Raw genomic sequence first — 21,554 nt, forward strand, 5'->3', positions numbered from 1 at the left:
GGTTGGCCATGCTAGATTGCCCATAGTGTCCAGGGATGTGCAGGTTGGGTGGATTAGCCATGGGAAATGCAGAGTTATAGAGATAGGATAGAGAGGTGTGTCTGGGTGGACTGTTCTTCGGAGGGCCAGCGTAGACTTGATGGGTCAAATGGCCTGCTTCCACAGTGTAGGGATTCTATAGTTCTTGAGTTTTGAATGATTACCCCACGCAACATCTAAAATATAAAATAACTAAGTCAAAAGTACTGATCTAAAGTGAGCAATTTGTGTATGGTAGTTTCTTTTCGTAATGATCCTTTCTTTCCTTTGACTAGTCTCTCCACATCTTTTCCCCCTGTTTCCCTTTGCTTCCAATCAAGTAACTTTATTAAACAAGCAAAACATGAATGAATATGCTGAAAGGTTTGCTGTGCGTGATAACTCAAATTCTGACTATTTATACCTCTATCTGTTACAGCCCTGATTAGTGAGGTGAACCCACATCTTACTTATTGTTTAATTCATCAGTGGGGTGTGGGCGTCGTTGGCCAGCATTTATTTATTTATTGAGACAGATCATTATGTGAATATCCCTTGGGAATGATCAAATGTGAGTCTCCCATCACACTGTACATTTCTTGACATGTATTGAATATTTCTCTCAAACATCACACTCTGGGACTAAATTATTTTCTGCATTCACAGAGCTGATGGTATAAAATGGACTTCACAAAGGTGAATATGTTTATACTGTAATGTGCTGTATGAGACACTCCAATATCACATATTGGACATTTTTTAACGACAAAAACAATCACTTTCTTTTCAGTATTAGGGTGATTTACTTTCCTCTGCTCCTTTTAACGTGTTCAGTGCACAATGCGCAAGTTTGTATTTTTCCACAGTAAATCAGTTGTAGCACTTTATTCTAAACAGCAATCCTCCCATTATACTCAGTCCTCGAAGAACCTTACTTCTGTTTGCACTGGGCTTCGGGTAGTGGTATATATTAGTTGTGTTTAATTATATGCACTTGGTGGACATTAACTCGGAATTCTCTTAAGTTTCTAGAAACAATGCTAGAATTAAAAAGTCTAACCGATCTTTTCGGTGTTCGCTTGTAATGGGAAAACCTGTAGGTTAATATGAAAGTGTAAATAGCGGCTCAAGTTCTCTCCTTTACAACTGGCTTGCTGCAATAGAACATGTTAGTCACCATTACTACCCACAAAGGCAAGGCACTAGGTTCAGTTTGTGGGGTCGGCTGGCTGTTAGTTGAATTGTACTCTCCTCCTCCCCCTCGTCATCCATTGCTCTAGATGGAGATCCAGGCAGCAGTATAGCTTTGAATGAAGAAACCGAATTATATAAGGTTTTAGGAGATTGCAGAAATTTGATTCCCCTCCAGCCCAGGAGATTGAAGACTCTTATACTTCACAGGAGAAAAGGAGAAACCATTTTCTATGGTTGGGTGCCGGGCAGAGGAAATGAAGAACTAGGATGTAGATTCCTACAATTCATAGCGAGGCAGGTAGAAATTCCGGGAGCAAATGATACTGGACATCCCTAATTCAATGCTGTATAGGTACAGGAGGTCACCTGGACCTTTCAGGACTGAGATTCAGAGATTTTGTTTGGATAAGAGTATCCATGGAGATGCAGCAAAGATGGAAGGTTGGGCTTATGATACAAATCAGTCATAATCAAATTTACTGGTAGAACAGACTTGAGGAGATAGTCTACTTTATGTTGCTATATTCCTGAACTGACCCATTGGGATCAAGTGAGCCTTTATGTCTGGTCCCGGTCTTCTATAGATAGTTGGATATGATTTTCACTCCTTCGGTCTGGTGTGACTATCCTTTCAATAAGATTATGTGCCTTACTCACTGTTAATGACAAAAATGAAGCCAGCACTATTTTGAAAGGGGCCTAACCCCAAGCGTCCAAAACATTTGCTGTTTCAGCCAATATTAAAATTGAAGCCTTATGTGTAATATTCATAGAGTCATACAACACAGAAACAGACTCTTCAGTCCAACCGATCCATGCCAACCATATTCCCAAACCTGACTAGTCCAACCTGTCTAATCTTGGCCCATATCCCTCCAAACCTTTCTTATTCGTGTGCTTATCAAAGTGTCTCTTAAGTGTTGTAACTGTGCCTTCCTCTGAAAGTTCATTCCACATGAACCCCTTTCTGTGTAAAAAAAATTGCACCTCATGTCTTTTTTACATCTTTCTCATCTCACCTTGAAAATATGCCCCTTAGTCTTGAAATCTCCCATCCTAGGGAAAAGATACCTGCCATTCTCCTTATCTGTACCTCTCTATAAAGTCACCCCTCAACCTCAAGCTTCAGTGAAAAAAGTCCCAGCCTACCATTATCACTCAAGCCCTCCATCCCCGGCAACATCCTGTAAATTTTTTCTGAACCTTCTCCAGCTTAATAATATCCTTCTTATGGTCTTGTTGTGCTGGTAAGGATTACATACAGAGGCTCAAGTAAGGAAATCTTTAACTTCATTTAAGAAGCATCTTACTGTGCCTTCATCTTCTGACAAGAAATAGCAAGGCACTGTGACATTGTAAAGTGTCCTGTGATGATGTCGGTATTCTTAACCGTCATGTCTAGACATATTATGACATAGCCCTGGAGCAGGTGAAGCTTGAACCCAAGCCTGTGACCTCAAAGGTAGGGACACTACCACTGCACCGTAAGTGCTGAATCCTGTGTGATGTATACTGTGCCTCATTATCATTTTGTGCAGTCAGACCTGACTCCTTAAAGTAGCTGTTCCCCTCCGGTCTCTGATATAGCTCATTATAATTACAGGACACTTTTTGCAGAGCCCGGCCATGCCTTTTTTTTGGGTCAAACAGTTTGGGATCTTTCCCGTGCACATCTGACTAGTTCCAAGGATAATTAAACCAAATATAGCTGCCAAGGATGAAGCATTAAATCATTTTTGTCTGAAGCAAAAATGTGCAATCCTGAGTCTCTGCAAGTCTAGTGTTCCTCGGCTCAGCTGCCAGAATTAAATGAGGCAAAGGCATTAAGATGGTGACATTGTGGGCCAAAGGGTGCTGTACTGTTCTGTGCTAGGCTACTGGTAAGCCATATAAATAAGTGTACTCTACCCAATTTGTCACTCAGCAGTGAAAATTGAGCACTTCCAGTTTTTTTTTAGCCACGTTGTACTGTCCTGTACTCATTGCCAAGATTCTGAACCAAGTTTAACATAATGTTACTTGTCTCTGTAGTATTCCTGCAGCATGTTTGCCATTTGCTAATCTCCCAAAGGAATTCTGAAAGGTCCAACCTCATCTTTAATCTTATTGTTCAAAAGATTAATCTTAACAAAAAGCCCCTCCTTTCTGCATCTCTCCCACTAATACTCACTTATCCCCAGCTGACCCTTGAATCTCTCTTTCTCCCTTGTTCTCAGTTTTTTTTTTAATCTGTCCATGTCCTCAACTGGAAATAATTAGTTGTGAGCATTGAGGTTAGCTGTAAGCTGCTTACAGTGCTTTTATTCTGCATCTTTTTTCCCATGTCTTTTACAGAAACACACTTCCTGTCTCATCACCTAAAGCAGGACTCAGAGAAGAATTGCCTCCTGTTTTAAGTTCTAATACCTTCTTCCTGGAATTAGGCACGTTGTCCCAGATGTGCCTCTTTGAAAGTCACATTGTTTCCACGCTTTGCTTTCACATTGAACCTAAAAGCTGAAAGCACAAGAGTACCTCTGAATAGAAGCCCCCCCCCTCCCCTCCCCGGTGTGAAAACAAGTCGTTATGAGGAACTTTTTCTACTGTACAGCATTGAATAAAGAGAAGCCCTCTTAAGTAGGTGGAAATCCAGCCTTTGTTTTCTGCAGAAAATTATCCATCTGTCGGAATGGGATTTGAACCAGGAATGTTTGCATTATTCTGAGCCCCTCACTGGCCAACCAAGTGAACCAACTCCCAGCTGAGTTTGATATTTTAATAGTTCTCATTATAATAAGGTGGACCACAGCAATCATTTTGCTCACCTCCTAACCAGTCTTCATTCCTCAACCTGTGTTCCAATTCACAGATGCCTTTCTATTCAAACTCCATCTTAGTGATATGAGGAGATCATTTACCATGTACAAGTTCCACCTTCCATAAACTCACGCTCTCCAATCTAATTCTCTCACATTATAACCCTCCTCCTCTTCCTTCCAATCACACTGGAATGCTTTCACTTACATGACAAATAAAATAGTTCCCCCATCTCCCTCCTCAAATTTAACCTGGCTCCCTATTTCCCTCCAACCTTACTCCAGTCTGAGGTACTTCCTTTTCAGTACCATGATGCTCTGAAACTGCACTGATCTGGACAGATTTGAGTTGGAACCAGCCCAATATTGCTTGTAACTTGGGTGTGGCTTACACATCGGTCATTGGGTTTGAAAGATAGCCAGTATAAATACCCTTTGTCTTGCAATGAGTAAAGCAGAGATATCCAAAAAGGATTACATAATAAAGAATCCTACAGGTGAGCCTCGCAATGTGCTATATAAACTTATTCATGAAAGCAATGTGTAGCAAGCAGGACATGAGCATAGAGTTCAGGTGTGGCTAAAGTTGTGAGTGACACTTGTTCATGTATATATGACTTTGGTCACTATGGAGACATTTGGAGACTTTCCCAAAATGTAAGGTACTTAAGGTCACAGGTTTCATTATTACTGTTGTTGACACTCCTCTACCATCTTGTATCTGGTTCAGGGATCCTATAGATGGTGTAAAGTTAATTTTTGCTCCCTTTGCATGACAGTAACAGCCTCAAAATTAAGTCAGGAATGTTTCCAACACTTTCAGAGTTATTTCGCTGTCAACTCCTTTTTGAAAGGGGTCTCTTCCCAGATGGCTAAGTTGCCCACCTGCTCCAGGCTTTTTAAAATAGGAATCAGGCTATTATTATATTCTTTCATGGAATATGAGGATCACTGACACATTTGCCCATCCCTAGTTGCCCTTGAGAAAGTGGTGGTGAGCCTATTTCTCGAATTGTTGCAGTCTGTGTGCTATAAGTTGACCCACAATGCCCTGAGGGAGGGAATTCCAGGAGTTTGACCCAGCGACAGTGAAGGAACGGTGATATATTTCCAAATCAGGATAGTTAGTGACTTGGAGAGGAACTTGAAGGTGGTGGTGTTCCTGTATATCTGCTCCTTCTAGATGGCAGTGGTAGGAGCTTTGGAAGCTATCTTTGTGCCATATATTCTGGGAATGATGTACAATGCTGCCACTGAGCTGGAAAAAGTGAAAGTTTAAGGTGATTGTTGGGATGTTATTCGAGTGGGCAGTTTGGTTTTGCTTAAGCTTCTTGAGTGTCATTGGAGCTGCACACATCCAGCTAAGTGGATAGTGTTCAGTCACTGTCCTGGCTTGTGCCTTGTAGATGACCATAATGACATGGGAGCAGAAGTAGGCCATTCAGCCCATCAAGACTGCTCTGTCATTCAATGAGATCATGGCCAATCTGATAATCCTCAACTCTACTTTCCTGCCTTTTCTTGATAACCCTTCACCTGTTTACAGATTAGATGGTGGATAGGCTTTGGTGAGTTACTTGCTGCAGAGTTCCATGCCTGTTGTAGCCACAGTATCTATGTGGCTGGTCCAGTTCACATTCTAGCTACTGTTGATCTCTGGGATGTATGACATTAATGGGACCTCTAGTTCCAGCTTTGGATCATGACCAGTTGGAGCCTGCACTGCACACTGTTTGACGCTACTCTGCTGAATCCACTGTACTTCAGAGAAGGCCTTGCCTGAAGCCTAAATCCAATATTATACAACTGCAGACCTCAAGATGAAGAGAACTGGAGGAGGCTCAAGTGGGGAGTAAATCCCAGTATTGATTAGGTTCTGTGTTGTACCACAGCAACTTTGTCCGGATGCACATTGAGCAAAGGACAGAAAACAATGGGTATCTTGGAGCTGATATTTTTTTTAAACTAGGTACTCTAGACAAATCTACACTGAGTCACAGCAGAAGATAATTAAAGTCCTTCTCTCATAGAGTGTCTGGAACCCACCCCCTCTCCCTCTGCTTTGTCTCAATGTTAAATCAATTGAAACGTCTATGCTTGAGAGATTTTTGTGGGGTAACGTATCAAGGGAAATCAGGTAGAGATGGGTACTGTCAATGGAGTTGCTCAGCCATGATCTGTCTGAAAAATGGAGCAGGTAAGGGGAGGCAGTGGCCTAGTGGTATTATCATTAGATTGTTAATCCAGACACAGCTAATGTTCTGAAGACGCAGATTCAAATCCCACCACGGAATTTGGAATTAAATCTGGAACTAAGGATCTAATGATGTCTGTGAAGTTATTGCTGATTGTTGGAAAAAACCCATTTGGTTCACTAATGTCCTTTAGGGAAGGACCTTACCTGGTCTACCTGTAACTCCAGACCAGCAGCAATGTGGCTGCCTCTTACCTGTCCTCTGGCCAGGCCAGCATGTATTGCCCAATGACATCCACATTCTGGGCCTGAACAAAAAAACAAGGGCTGATGGTCCTCCTGTTGTTTGATGCAACCACGGAACACCAGAATGTAGATGCTTCAGAAAGTTGAAGATTGTAATGTACTAGAAACCCTCCTGGCATGATCAAAATAAGTCCCGTGTAGTGTCAGGGAAGCATTTTGCACTGAGTGCACCATTCAGGTATGACCCTTGGCAGTCAGCCTCAGCGAGGGCTCTTATCTGTCAAATGCCGACCAGATTCTGAAAGTGCCACTTTCTTCCTTCATAATTTTGGAGCACTGAGGCAACCTGTGGCACCATATTAATATGGTGTGGGCTGTGCCCACATTGACTGGGAGATACAACCCAGCATCCTACAGATCAATACAGCTTGACTTGATTGGGGTCGTCGAGTCACACAGCACGGAAGCAGACCCTTTAGTCCAACTGGTCCATCGTCTCAAACTAAACCAGTCCCACCTGCCTGCGCTTGGCCCATATGCCTCCGATCATTTCTTATTCACTGCTTGTCCAAATGTCTTTTAAATGTAACTGTGCCCCATCCACCACTTTCTCTGGAAGTTCATTCCACACACGAACCTGTCTCCGTTTAAAAACATTGTCCCTTGTGTCTTTTTTTACAAATCTTTCTCCTCTCACCTTTCTATGTCCCCTAGTCTTGAAATCCCCCTCCCTCGGGAAAAGATACCTGCCGTGATCACACAAAATCGATTGAATGACTGGGGATTTGTGACTGGGCTCCGAAGGACAGGTTCATCTATTGGTCAGAGGAATATTGGAATACGTGGCTCTGTTTTGATTCCCCCTCTCTCTGCTGTTGGCAATAGTTTGATTGAAAGTGCATCAAGAATGTACCAGTAAGAATAATAGGATATGTATTTGGTGCAGGAGCAGGAGGGGAGGCTAGCTACTTTGATTTCCTGAAATATTGTTTGCTACTTAATGCATTGATAATTAGCTGGCCCCTGTGGTTACCCTGGCTGGATTTTAACTGGAATTAAAATAAAGTTCTTGGGAGAATTTTCTTCCAGCCGAGAGCATTGAAACCTGCACTCACTCAGCCGAACGGAAGTATCCTACAAAGTCTTTGAAGTTTTATTACTGGATTCAAAGCAGAGGGAGGATTAAAGACCCTTAGTTTGTGGGCACTAATCACGCATTAAACAGATTACTTTAGATGAGGATAACTCTTTTCACTGAGTGACAAGAGCTGTCAATCAGAACTATAGCAATAAAAAGGATTGTGTTTTCTTTAAATCGAATCCCTGTTAAGCTGTGGCTTAACGTTGTCTAAAGCAAGAACTAATGGAAGATTGCAGCATCATCTTCAGAAAGGCTCACTGAGTGAATCCAATGAGGTTTGGGTGGATATTCCTTGAGAGAATGAATTGAAGAGTCAGTGGTTGTAAAGTGCCTGAAGTCTGGATGTACTAAGATAGTCTCCTGTACTTTGGGGAAACCAAGTTGAGATCAGAGGTGAACTGAAAACAAAAAATGCTGGCAATCACATCAGGTCAGGCAGCATCCATGGAGAAAGAGCAAGCTAGAGGACTCTTCTTCAGAGCCCAGGATCGCCTTGCTTAATACCAATGTTCGGCCCACAAGCACAACCTCAAGTGTCTGGTTATTTGCCACATTAATTCCTGAACCACCCCAATTTGACCTCTCGGGTGTCCTCCTCTTCTTCCAGTGAATATTACATAACCTTCTCGGATCGAACATCTCATTTTTTTCTACAATTGCAACCCTTCAGCTTCAACATTGAGTTTGACAACTTTCAGAGCCTGTTCTCCTCTTTCCATTTTGACAAGAGCTTCCCCCTTGGATATGATCAAGCTTGACCTGCAGACTGCAACAATTTCCTCACTGCATCCTGCATGTTGTGATAGAAAGAGAATTAGGTTTGGGGATGAAGTGATGAAAAGTGAGGGATTTTGAAATTCTCATCTCTTGTATTCAAACTCCCCCTTGGCCCTGGCTCCTATCTGTCTCGACAACCTCCTTGAATACTGCTACCTTCTGACATACCTACACTCCTCCCACTATAGCATCTTCAGCATCCCCAATTTCAGCTGCTCCTCATTGGTGACCTTGACTTACCTTTAAGACCATGACCTCTGGAATTCCCTCCATAAACCCCACTGCCTCTCCTAAAGAATACCAAGGGAGTCCTTGCCCTGGCCAACATTCTTCCCTCAACCAAGGCTGAAAGATGGTTTCGTTAGTCACTACCACATTTCTGTTAGTGGGCTCAGCTATCTAAAGATTGGTTGCTGCAATTTCCCGCTTTAAAAGTGCTTAATTGGTTGGAAATCATGAAAGGTGCTACATAATTATTTTGAGTATGAAAAATTGGATTCTTGCGTCGCATTCTTCTGAGCGGATAGGAAGATGGTGCAAGGGAATAGAAAGGACAGCATGATTGTCATCAGAAAACATTGTTTATTGTATACTGTAATGTTTGTCCTATTGTTTGAGTGTGAGCATTTTTAATGCTTGTTTTGCTGCAACCTGCCACTACTGTATGGCCCTCTGAGGTAAAATTGGTGGGGTTTTTATATGTCTATATTTCCCATTGCTCAGACCAGCTACCTGTTGTTAATCTTGCACTGTCATGCAAACAAGCAAGTGGCATTTGAATAACGATCCCTCTCCACAATTTTGTTTACATCGTACTAAAGGTCACCTGACCAAGTTTGAATTATCAACTTATGTCAATAAGAAGCAGGTGTGAGTGTCTGTTAATAGTCTTGTGAGTTTCTGCTCATGTCTGGAATGCGCAATCTTCAACTTTTCGTGTTTTGACAGATTATCGTGCATGAAGTTTTCCAATAGAAATGCAAACTGATGTCCATACATACTCTTGCAACTGTTTCAGATTCCTCCCCAGTAAGGGGAGAAAATGGATGCAAACTATCCCAGCATGCTCAGCAGTCATGAACTCCCCTAATGGAAGCATTAGCAATCCATTTCTCATGGAATCTTACTGTACTTTTTCCATAGTCCTTACAATGGGAATGGAGGAGGGGGGGAGGGCAGAACTGTGTTTGACATTTTCTGTGGTTTTCAGTATATTGTTCTAGAGTCATTGAGTTATACAGCATGGAAACAGTTGCTTCAGTCCAACTCGTCCATGCCGGCCACCTATCTTAAATTAACCTAATCCTATTTGCCAATATTTGGCCCATATCCCTCTAAACCCTTCCTATTCACGTAGACATCCAGATGCCTTTTAAATGTTGTAATTGTACCAGCCTCCACCACTTCCTCTGGTAGCTCGTTTCATACATGTGCCACCCTCTCTATAAAAAAATTACCTGTTAGGTCCCTTTTATTATCTTTCCTTTCTCATCTTAACCTATGCCCTCTAGTTTTGGACTTTCCTACCCTGGGGAAAAGACCTTGGCCATTGAACCTATCCATACCCCTCCTGATTTTATAAATCTCTATAAGTTCACCCCTCAGTCTCCGGTGCTCCAGGAAAAATAGCCACAGCCTATTCAGCCCCTCCCTCCAGCTCAAACCCTTTCAACATCTTTCCTACAGCCAAGGAAACCAGAACTGAACTCAATATTCCAAAAATGGCCTCACCAAGGTCCTGTACAGCTTCAATATGACATCCCAACCCCTGTTTCAATGCACTGACCAATAAAGGCAAGCATATTAAACGCCTTCCATAAATCAGCATCACGCTTTCCTTTCATAGTCTCTGCTGTGAAAGAAATCGGATTTTCATTTTGTAGCCAATAGACAAGAGGTGCAGGAGTAGGCCATTTGGCCAAGTGCAAAAGAGAGTTAAGGGTACTGGTCTCTGCAACATCCCGGAAGAAAAATACTACCCATTTGGAGTGAATGATTACCACAGACTATAAAGGATCATCTCTTGTGGTAAAATGTGCATGTTTCTTCCTGCACCTCTTTCTGTGTCCTACCTGCCCTCTCTTTGGGAACAGTCATTGCATTTTAAACTGTGTCCCTGCATATTTATAACGGAAAAAGCAGCATTTTGTCCAATCACTTGAAAGTCCATTTACACAGCAGCCAGCTCACATACACAAGGTAACATGAGTTAAATACAAAACATTCAGCATGTTATACATGTGTCACATATGTACCAGTGTAACATCCCAAGGGTTAATCACTTCACTAGACTGATGCTTCATGGCTGTAGTAAGCTCTGGAATTCCATCCACAAACTGCCTTGCCTCTTGTTCCTCCTCTAAGATGCTGCTGAAACTGAGCTCTAGGCCTGCACCCCAGTGCATTACTGAAGGAGAACTGTGTTATTGGAGATATAGATACTAAACTGAGGCTCCATCTAATCCCTCAGGTGGGTACAAGTGTTCCCATTGCTCTACCCCAACAGTATATTGCCCACGCCAATATTTGTCATTCAACAACAGCCAAAAGCAAGTGACCAGTTATTGCTCTCATTGCTCTTTTGAAAGATAGGACAAGTCAGGCCATTCAGCCCCTTGATCCACCTCTGCCATTCTGTTAGAACATGGCTGATCTTCTGCCTCAACTCCACTAACCCATACATTTTCTATATGGCTTGATATCTTTAAAATCTGGAAAGCTATCAAATTCTGTCTTGCATATACTCAATAAGTAAGCCTTCACAGACCTCTGATGTGGGAAATTGCAAAGATTCACCACTCTCTCAAGCAATTAGTTCTCGCCTCAGTTCTAAACGTGGGATGGCATGGTGGCTCAGTGATCAGCAGCACTGTCTCACAGCACCTGGGACCCACGTTCGATTCCAGCCTCGGGTGACCGTCTGTGTAGAGTTTGCACGTTTTCCCTGTGTCTCTGTGTGGGTTTCCTCTGCGTGCCCCTGTTTTCTCCTACAGTCCAAAGATGCGCAGGTTAGATGGGTTGGCCGTGCTAAGTTGTCCCATAGTGTCCAGGGATGTGTGGCTTGGGTGGATTTCCAATGGGAAAGTCAGGGTTATAGGGTAGGAGCATGGGTCTGGTTGGGATGCTCTTCAGAGGGTCAGTGGACCTTGATTGGCCAAAGGGCATGCTTCTTCATTGTAGGGCTTCTGAACGACTTGTCCTCAATGAGATACTGTGTGTCTGGTCTCAGTGTTTCTCAGCTGATGTGAAGCACCCTTCCAGCCCTGAAAACTCCTGTAAAAATTTTGTATGTATCAGTGAGATCACTTCGATTTCATGGAGTGTTCTGAGGGCAACTCTTTCTCTGTATTTTTTCTTCCCATTTTCTTTTCTTTAAAATCTTTTCTTCTTTCTTTCTCAAAACCGATTGAGACCTGATATTTGACCACCTACATATCCATTTATATTTCTGAGCCTTGTAAGAGTGTGCAATGATTAAGATGTGATTTGAATGGAAGATTTCTGATTAAACATTAATATCAATGCTATCTGCGGTTAGTTTTAGCAAATATCAAATTGTTTGAAATAACTGTAACTTTTAATATAGAATTCACGTTTAATTTAGTTTTCAAATCTGAGTACTTCAGCGCCACTTGCAGCCTGAGAGTGATAATCCATTTTTAAATATTTAGCATTTCAATTCCACAAAGACTCTTCATGTCGAAGTTTATAAGTGGTATATCTCATTTTAATTATTCTATAACAATAGGAGGAAATAATATCATGGAGTCTTATTATAAAAGTGTACTTTATTAGATTTCTGTCACAGATAAGACACGTAGTCATAATTAACTTTTGATGAATAAAATATATTGTATTTTTATCGTGCATTAATTCTAATGTCATCTCTGGTTCAGTGGTGACACTCTTTCCTTTGAAGTTTCAAGTATCCCTCCAGACATTTCAGCACAAAATCTGAGGGAATACTGCACTCTCAGCAGTGACATCAGGTGATATTAAACCTGGACCCTTTCAAATGAGCTCTGTGTTGTCACTGCCTTCTGATCAGTATTTGAAACATCACCAGATTATTTAATCATTTATCTCTGCTGCTTTGTACGAGGACAAATTGGGGCCATGTTTCCTTCCATCTCAATGATGAAGACATTTTCAAAAAAAAATCTTTCAGCATAAATCTCTTTTATTGCTTGCCTTATTCTATTGGTAGGACACATGTACCTGAGGCTGTGGGTCGACCTGATAGATTTCTTAAAAGACCATGAAGTGTTTTGATGGAGTATGAAAAGCAAATGTGTTCCCACTTGCAGGTGAACCTAGAGCCAAATGTATCAAAATGAAACCATCACTAATCAATCCAACAAAGACTTGAGAAGACATGTTTCCTTTACTAGGAGACTGATTAGAATCTTGAAATGAAAGAAAATAGTCAAGGTGACTATGATGGAAGCACTTGAAGAGAAGCTAGATAAATGCTTGAGGGAGAAAGGGATGGAAGGATAGGATGCTGGGGTTAAAATGAAGAAGGCTGGATACCTATTGTAAATGCCTTAGATAAATTGTTATGGCCCGTTTCTGTGTATGGAGATGAGAGTCGATGATATCTTAATATCCAGGGGAACCCTCAGGACCCTCAACATATGCTGTGTTAAAGCAACATTTTATTGAACATGGGATTGAAGGCTTGCATTCTGAGAGGGACATTAAAGAGAATGATGGATTGATAGTTGTTCATCATAATTGGATTTCTGTGGGATATGAGCATGTTGCTTGTGTTTATGGAGGATAGGAATGACCAGGTTTTGTTGAACATTCAAGGCCAACCTTTATTGCACCTGGCTAATTCCCCATGCAAGAGATGGTGAGCTGCCTTCAGGAACCACCATTGTCCACATGGTGTAGATATGACCCAGAGTGGTCGTAAAGGGCATTCCAGGATTTCAGCCCAGCAACAGTGCGCCATTCAGCAGTTCAAACCTGCCGAGCACTTGCTAGATACATACCCATACTGCTTCATTGTCTGAAGAGTTGTAAATGGTCTTGTACAATTTTTTGCAAACACCCCTGCTTCTGACATTTTATTGGATGGAAAATCAGTGAGGATGTGGCTGTAGAATCTTAGACCTATGACACTGTCATAGAGATGTACAGCATGGAAACAGACCCTTTGGTCCAACCCGTCCATGCCGATCAGATATCCCAACCCAATCTAGTCCCACCTGCCAGCACCCAGCCCATATCCCTCCAAATCCTTCCTATTCATATACCCATCCAAATGCGTCTTAAATGTTGCAGTTGTACCAGCCTCCACCACATCCTCTGGCAGCTCATTCCATACACATACGACCCTCTGTGAAAAGGTTGCCCTGCAGGTCTCTTTTATATCTTTCCCCATCACCTTAAACCTATGCCCTCTAGTTCTGGACTCCCCAACCCCAGGGAAAAGCCTTTGCCTATTTACCCTATCTATGCCCCTCATAATTTTGTTAACCTCTATAAGGTCACCCCTCAGCCTCCAATATTCCAGAGAGAAAAGCCCCAGCCTGTTCAGACTCTCCCAATACCTCAAATCCTCTAACCCTGGCAAATCCTTGTAAATCTTTTCTGAACCCTTTCAAGTTTCACAACATCTTTCCGATAGGAAGGAGACCAGAATTGCATGCAATATTCCAACAGTGGCCTAACCAATGTCCTGTACAGCAGCAACATGACCTCCCAACTCCTGTACTCCATACTCTGACCAGTAAAGGAAACACCGCCTTCACTATCCTATCTACCTGCGACTCCACTTTCAAGGAGCTATGAACCTGCACTCCAAGGTCTCTTTGTTCAGCAACACTCCCTAGGACCTTACCATTAAGAATATAAGTCCTGCTAAGATTTGCTTTCCCAAAATGCAGCACCTCGCATTTATCTGAATTAAACTCCATCTGCCACTTCTCAGCCCATTGGCTCATCTGGTTGGGTTGGGATATCTGGTCGGCATGGACGGGTTGGATCGAAGGGTCTGTTTCCATGCTGTACATCTCTATGACTGTAAACCATTTGGATCAGAGAGGTCTCAGTTTCAATCCTGATTTGGTTAATTTCAGCTCAATTTCTAATTAGTAAATGTGTTGAGAAGGCTGAGTCAACCAAGGTTAGAAAATAGACAACGAGGGGATTTAGCCATGTTAAGTAATATTATAATTCATTGCAAGATGTTTAGAGAGAAAAAGGCAGATGTGCTGACAGTCCAAATTGTCAAATGGGATTAAGATTATGTTTCTACAACTGAGAAATGGCTGAAGAAAGGGCAGGAATGACACTCGATATTCCCAGTTGCATGGTTTTCAGACAGGATTGACAGATGGGTACAAAAAAGTCAGAATGGTAATTATAGCAGTGAAGAGGGCTGGTAGAAGGATCATAAAATGAGGTTGTGTGGTTTCAACAGTCAGAGGGAGACCAAAAGCCAACCTGTAAGCAAGTCTGCAGGAACAATAGACCAGCAAGAGTTGGGAATCTCAACTGTCTTCAGGTTAACTGGGATATAATTATGTGAAAGGCACACAGGCACCAGAATTTTCAAAGTGCAGTCAGGAGAAGGAACATAGCAAATCCAATAAAAGAGAGGCTGTTTCTTAGCCTATGTTTTAGGGAAGGACACTAGGCAGGTGGGGAAGTAATCAACTGGGGAGCACTTTAGTGGTAGTGATCATAATTCAGATTGCTTTATGGTGGTTATGAAAAAGAATAAAGATAGATCAGGAATAAAATTAATCAGTGGTTCAAAGCTAATGTTACTGAGCTGAAAGATAATATTTTGTTGTCATTTAAGGGCTTACATTCCAAAGGAGAAATAAATCAATTTTGGTTTTCAGTTCTGTGAAGGTCTGATTTTCTTTTTAAAAAAGGGTCAGAAAGTCTTTATTAAAAATGAGGTTAAAACATGTCATTCCAAATAAAGTGCTTTTTAACTAAATGACTCAGAAGCACCCCATGGAGTTAATTGCTGAGATATTTGATGCCTTGAGCTTTATAAACCAGAGGGGGATGTTAGTCACACACAGTTTCTTTCTCCCAGAGAGAACAGGTCCACTGCAGCAGATGTGCTTGTCAGCAATTGCCTTCAAACAATCTGGGTTAGGGAGAAGTCCAAAATTGCTTAGAAGATACCTCCTGAAGCAAAAGACTTTGGAGGTTTCTAAGGAGATAGGTTTCTTAAGCTTATATCTTCAAACAGCTATGTTCAGTAGTAATAATAACCTGAGATTGTCTGGTGTAAAAGTCTGGGGTAGAGATTTTAATTGAAGGAAAAAGCATCAAATGGATACTCAGAAGTTTGCCAAAAAGGATATTGGTTTTGGCGATTACAGTTGGCCAAGAAGATTTGGCATAAATGTAGAGTTGACATTCGTATTATGGTTTGAGTGTCCATAGGTGTTTTTTAAATATCTATATCAAGACCTTTCAAATAGTTCTCATGTAGAATTTTATAGTTTGTGTTCTTTTGTTTTGTGTTCCAACAAATTTTTTTTTCGTTCAAAGTTCATTGGCAGCTTCTTGTGAATTTGTTCAGTGAATGTCCTTCATGGTAAGCAGAAAAAAGACACAATGATCTATCAAGCTGGGTTTTGTGGTCAGGAATTCATTTGTCAGGAATCTAAAGTTCTTTGAGTTTTGGGGTCAGGGAAACCTGAGACTATTTTTAAAGACTGAGTGCCTGGAAATGACTTAGATTCCTCACAATGTGGAAACAGGCTCTTCGGCCGAGCAAGTCCATACCAACCCTCCGAAGAGTAACCACCCAGACCCATTCCCTCTACATTTCCCTTGACTAATGCACCTAACACCATGGGCAATTTAGCATGGCTAATCCACCTAACCTGCACATATTCGGATTGTGGGAGGAAACCCATACAGACACGAAGAGAATGTGCAAACTCCACATAGACAGTCGCTTGAGACTGGAATCGAACCCGGGTCCCTGACGTTGTCCGGCTGTAGTGCTAACCACTGAGCCACTGTGCCACACCTGTGCTGAGCATAGAAACAGAAGAGCTGTTATGAGGAATATAACAAGGTTTGGGATTTCAAAATGGCTTTGGCTACTGATAAGGTATTTCTGGGAGTAGAAGATGTAAAGTGGCTTCTTTGAAATCTTTGACTGAAGGGTTGTGAATCTGTGATTCAGTTAGAAATAAAAAAAGAACTAGAATTACAGGTAAAAGAAAGGGAATACATTTTTTAAAAAGCGTGAATTAGGGGAGAAAAGAACAAAAAAGGAATGGGAAAAATAAGGAGCTCCAGAGAAAGACAGAACTTGGGCAACATGATTATAGAGTCTTACAGCATGTCCAACCAGTCCATGTTGAACATAATCCCAAATTAAACTCGTCCCACCTGCTTGCGCTTGACCCATATCCTTTCAAACCTTTCTTATTCACGCACTTAGAAAGTGTCTTTTAAAAGTTGTAACTGCCCGCTTCCACCCCTTAAAACAATTTGCTCCTCATGTCTTTTCTCAATCTCTCTCCTTTCACTTTAAAAATGTGACTCTTAGTCATGGAAAAGACACCTTATCCATACCCCTCATGATTTTAGACTAAAGAAAAGGTCACAGTAAATGAAGAAAGAAGAAGTAGCAGTTCAGAGGATTAATCTTATTTCAATAACAGATTAGATTTAACCACAAATTTACAAAGAATGTGTACATTTGCAGGCAATGATGTTAATGCTGTTTCACTGAAGTAGTCGAAAGATGCTTGGACCTCAGTGTCACAGAGTTTCCTGTTAGGTAAAGCTATGAATCTATGCACCAAGTTGTCACGAGTCTACAGACTATGAAGCTGTTAAGATACTGCATAGTTATGAATTTGTTGCTGAAGCACACCAGTTAAAATTTCGAGCTATGGAAACAAAACCTAACCAGCCATTTGTGAATTTGCAAAAGAAAGAGGAAATGCTGTGGGATCAATGATTTTGATCACTGAAGTTAGAGAACAGCTTTGAGAATGGGTGGGGAATCATGATTATGGAATAATTCCAAGATAGTAATCTGGTAACATTTAAGACTTATTTAGATGGATCAAAAAACTGTGAAGTCGCAGTTCTATCATGTACCTATGATATCTGACCCAGACAATCACTCGTAGGGAAATGAAATTCCCATATGGATCAACAATGAAACCGGAAGTCTGGGGATGGAAAAAGGTTGTCATCTTTACCTAAATCAAAGATAAAAATAATAAACTGAAGGGCATCAAAATAATGAAGGAGAAAGGCTAGAATCTAAACATGCAATAAACAAACAATATGCTTCCACTGGAATGAGACTGGGCAGACTACCATTAATTATTGGAAGTTAAATGGGAGACCTACTGCAGGACTAGAGAGATCACCTCAGGAATCTTCAGAAAATTGGAAAGAAATAGGTATTAAAACCATAGCAATGGTACCAGCAAAGAGTGATCCTTCAGAACCTACTAAAAAGTGAGAGGTGGCACAGGAAAGTCCAGAAGTCTCTTCCTTGATTATTGTTAAAGTAAATCAAATCACTAGGCGATCTGAATATTTTTATTTCAAAGGGAGAGATATTTCCTTAACGTACTATTCAAGGAGGAAACCCAGTAAATCTATTTAGAAACATGAAAGCAGAGTGATCACTGATCATAGAATCCTGACAGTGTGGAAGAAGCCATTCAGCCCATCGAGTCCACACCGACCCTCTGAAAAGCATCCCACTCAGACCCACCACCCTAACCTTTCCCTGTAACCCTGTCTTTCCTATTGCTTACCCACCTTGTCTGCACATCCCTGGGCACTATGAGCTACCCTCACCCGGCACTGCCTAATGAAGAGCTTATGCCCAAAATGTTGACTCTCCTGCTCCTCGGGTGATGCCTGACCTGCTGTGCCTTTCCAGCCCAACAATTTTCAACTGTGGCCAACTTCGCACGGGCAATCCACCTGACCTGTACATCTTTGGACTGTGGGAGGAAACCAGGGCACACAGCAGAAACCCACACAGACACAGGGAGAATGTGCAAACTCCACGCAAACCGAGGGTGGAATTGACCCCAGGTCCCTGGCGCTGTAAAAGCAGTGCTAAACACGAGCCTCTGTGCTACCCACCTGAAAGCGGATAATGGTACAGTTTGTGTCCCAGAGGGGCTAATGAAAAAGAAAATTGTAACTGGCTGCATACACAGAGGTTACAGACTTTTCCCGTTATTTGAAGTTGGCTCATGCAGTGAATTACGAAATGGAGAAGATGTAGTTGCAACAAATCTCTATTCAAAGGATGAATGTTTTTTCCCTTGGGGAATGACCTGGTTGGTTCCAAAACATTGGCTTCTTTGAGAATATCAGAACAACCGGATGTGAAAGAAACTGAGGTGCTACAAAAGGAACATCCTGCATTGTTTCCTGATGAGAGCTCAGGCTCATAGGATTAGGCAGAATAAATCTATGCAGTGGGCGGTGATGTGAAAATTCTGATCTTACAATATTTTTGAAACTCAAAGTAAAACAAAAAGGAAAAATAGGGCCATCACCTTTAGTAGAAGTGTCGCAAATGGATCCTCAGTTGAGAGAGCTGTATCGAACTCGATATCAAACTCTATAACTCTGTATCGAACACTAAGACACTGAACCAGAACCAATACCTGTGTTATTATTTAAAAGACAACTGTTTTAATAAGAAAATGGAGTCTATCTCAAATGTTAACCAATGAGAAATGAGCAGTAGTCCATCAGGTGGTATTTCCATCTAAGTCTCAAATTTTATGAGTGATTTCAAAATTCCAGTGGCTGGTTAATTAGGTATTAGGAAAATGCAGGCCAAAATAAGAGAAAAAAAAGTTATTGGCCAGGATTACATAAAGGTTTGATTAAATTTTGCCAGAAATGGCATACTCTCAGGGTGTGGGGAAATCCGAACCATCAATTAAACCTGCACATTTAATTCAGGTACCAGCTTTTGAAAGTGAGTTCCTAGCTTGGGTTAGGACCACTACCAAACACCAGAAGTGTGAATCAATATCTTGTGAAGGTTGTGAATGTTTTCACAATTTTCTGGGTGCCTGTGGGAAAAATCAAAATGGAAGTGATAGTGTAAAAATTAGTTCTTTTTTTTAATGAAGTACAGATTGCTTGAGGAAATACAATTGGATCATGGTTCAAACGTTATGTCACAAATATTCAAATAATCAATAGCTTTTGATTAAAACAATTTACATCTTCAGCTTATCGTCTGCACTATCAAGGAGCATTGGAAAGATAGCATCAAATTCAAATCACCATGTTTGGTATGTCCTAATGAATTGGTGTAAAAGAATTACCTTGTTACTAGTTGCCCATTAGGGGTGCCCCAGAAGAATCCACAGCACTCAGTTATTTCAAACTGATATACAGGAATGTGATCATAGAATCCCCACAGTGCAGAAGCAGGCCATTTGGCCCATCAAGTCCACATCAATCGTCCGAACAGCATCCCATCCAGACCCAACTCCTACCCTATCCCTATAACCCTGCCTTTCCCATGGATAATCCACCCAGCCTGCACATCCCTGCCCACTATGGGCAATTTAGTATGGCCAATCCATTCTGCACATCTTTGGATAGTGGGAGGAAACCAGAGCACCCAGAGGAACCCCACACAGACAGTCACCCGAGGCTGGAATCCAATCAGGGTCCCTGGTGCTGAGAGGCAGCAGTGTTAACCACTGAGCCATAAGAGATGAAGCTACTCTTTAAATTAATCAAGGAAAATTTCAAAACTAGATGTCAAATTTCTGAAAAAAACTGATGTTACCATGGGAGTTTGGCATTTGGCAATCCCGGCGAAAGGTTCCAACCTGAAATGTCGACTCCCCTCCTCCTCGGACACTGCTTGACCTGCTGTGCATTTTCCAGCTCCACTCTTTAGCCACTCTGATTTCCAGCATCTGCAGTCCTCACTATCTCCAGGTTAACATTTAAGGAATGATTGACAGACAGTGTTATCCAGGGAAGATTAAAAAGTCCAAAGCTTAGAATTTTGATGTTCATAATGTATGATCACAATTCAGGAACTTCGGATCTAAAGTGAAAAAAAAGGCTGGATTTTACTTTGCAGTTCTGTGAAAGTATAACTTGTTGCTTTTCGAAAAGTCATAAAGTCATTTTTAACAGAGACTTTTAAAAACATAATTTCTAACAACTGTACCAGCTGGAAAGTCAAGGGCACTAGCAATAGCACAATGTCAACAAGAGAATGTGTGTCGAACATAGCATGCAGCCTGATTGCCACACAGGATTCCCAGCCATGAAATGTCACGCTATCTTCAGTTAATGTGTTTTGAACTACATGATGAACATTCTTTGACAGCTGCCTATCTTCTGTCAGTTCTTGCCTACAAGCCTCAATGAAAACTGAGCAGTGATATGTCAGAGTGAATGAGCTGGATAGGTGAATGAACAAAAGACTGATGACAATCAAGGTGTTCCAATATTCATTACATCATGAGACGTGACATTTCATTTCTCAGTGACTGATATGGGGAGGCAGCGGAGATGCAAAAGAAGGCTATTGTAGAAGGACCATTGATATGGATTAGAGCAATCATTTTGACAAGGAGGTCACTGCAGCTTCCAGTCAAAGACCTGGAGCATTTCAGATCCAAAGAAGCATGAACATAGGTGTTGCTTTTTTTATTTAACTTGTTCATGTCAAGCCATATGTGCATTCATTGAGTAAATGGTGGCAAACTGCAGGCTGAAGGCTTTCTTGGCCATTTCACAGGGAAGACAGTTAGGATATCATGAGCGATTCATATAAAGATGAGATTAAATTCCCTACAGTGTGGAAACAGGCCCTTTGGCCCAACAAGTCCACACCGACTCTCCAAAGAGTAACCCACCCAGAACCCATTTCCCTAATGGACCTGACACTATAGGCAATTTAGCATGGCCAATCCACCTAACCTGCACATCTTTAGATTGTGGGAGGAAACCCACACGGACACAGGAAGAAAGTTCAAACTCCACACAGACAGTCACCCAAGGCAGGAATCGAACCAGGTCCCTGGTGCTGTGAGGCAGCAGTGCTAACCACTGAGCCACCGTGCTGCCCCACAAAGTAGAAACAAACATTCAGCCCCTTGAGCCAGTTTCCACCATTCATTAAGATGTAGTGGTGTGTGTTTTGAACTCTACACTCCTATCTACC

At 41.6% G+C, this 21,554-nt stretch overlaps 1 protein-coding gene across 6 annotated transcripts in view; it reads left to right on the plus strand.

Moving 5' to 3' along the window:
• Window positions 1–21,554, plus strand: part of large1 (LARGE xylosyl- and glucuronyltransferase 1) — a 491,278-nt gene that overhangs the window by 256,753 nt on the left and 212,971 nt on the right. The window lies entirely within an intron of this gene.

The sequence above is a fragment of the Chiloscyllium plagiosum genome, chromosome 19 (assembly GCF_004010195.1).
Source record: "Chiloscyllium plagiosum isolate BGI_BamShark_2017 chromosome 19, ASM401019v2, whole genome shotgun sequence".
Taxonomy (NCBI): Eukaryota; Metazoa; Chordata; class Chondrichthyes; order Orectolobiformes; family Hemiscylliidae; genus Chiloscyllium; species Chiloscyllium plagiosum.